This window comes from Priapulus caudatus, unplaced genomic scaffold, assembly GCF_000485595.1.
Source record: "Priapulus caudatus unplaced genomic scaffold, Priapulus_caudatus-5.0.1 Scaffold967, whole genome shotgun sequence".
NCBI lineage: Eukaryota > Metazoa > Priapulida > Priapulimorpha > Priapulimorphida > Priapulidae > Priapulus > Priapulus caudatus.
In genome coordinates, this window is record NW_014578028.1 from 51,256 (window position 1) to 52,444 (window position 1,189).

Here is a 1,189-nt window from a genome sequence, read left to right on the forward strand (position 1 = left end):
TATATATATATATATATATATATATATATATATATCTTATATATATATATATAGGCTGAAAAAAAAATAAAAGCTAATATGTTACAACACTAGCAATTTGTCTTATAACGCTTTTGAAGAAAAACAGGACCGACAATGCTTCCCACCATCTTTATACTGACTGCATGCGTGTAGACTAACTAAATACACGTACTATGCGTTATAATTATGTGGAAATACGAACATATAAATACACTATAAGTACGATATAAATACTCCTATTATTATTTTATAGTATCAGACAAAGCATGCTAAGATTGTGCCACGTTTTTTTTTCTATGACTCTTTTGAGAATTGGTTCTCATAGAGTGACAATCATATTTGCATAGAGCATCTCCGCTGGGTTTTTTTCTGAGCAAACCTGAAATTTAGGCGGCGCCGCACAAATCAGATCATATACGCCGAGTCCGTTTAACTTTGAGAAGTTGTTACTGTAGTCACGATCCTGGCTACACACCGCTCAACCCTTTCACCAACAGAACCACCGTCATAATATCCCTAGGCGCTCGAAACCTGTTCTCCAGCATTGCCTTTCGGGGGGTCAATTTGTTTGACTTTCGTGCTCAAATCGGCATCAAATTCGTGGCAGCTCCACGTGAATGGACGTCTTTGTCGCTGCGCGCAATTCGACTAATACCAAAATTACACACTCGCACGCGGCTGTATCTACATTACACGGGAAACCTCCCATAGCTGTACAGGCATACTCGCATACTCGCATACCCGCATACTCTCTACTCTCGTGACTGGGCGTATAATAGGTGCGTTTAATGGTGTGTGTTCGCTCTCCGCACACAGTCCTATAAAATGCGGTGTAATGTTTCTTTGACACGTAGCCCTGCTTCTACCGGGAAAGAATCATGTAGTGGCAATCGTGGTTGTGCCATCGACCCTAAAACTCCCCAAATTACTTCATCCCTAATATTCCCATTACTCCCAAAACCACATCACCGAACGTTAACCCAACTATTGCCCCCCAAATGTCACCAGAACTCTAACACTACCATTACCAATAAACTTGATAGATAGACACGGAAAAGCAAAGAGCAATGTAGACAGACTGACAGACAAGCACATAGGCAAGACAGAGATAGATAGAGAGGTAGAGAGGGAGAGAGATAGAATGAGAGTAGCGATGGAGAGAGAGCTC

General features: G+C 41.0%; 1 protein-coding gene across 1 annotated transcript in view; it reads right to left on the minus strand.

Moving 5' to 3' along the window:
- The window catches only part of LOC106814710, an 8,067-nt gene that overhangs the window by 4,457 nt on the left and 2,421 nt on the right, over nt 1-1,189 (minus strand). The gene's annotated exons all lie outside the window — the stretch shown is intronic.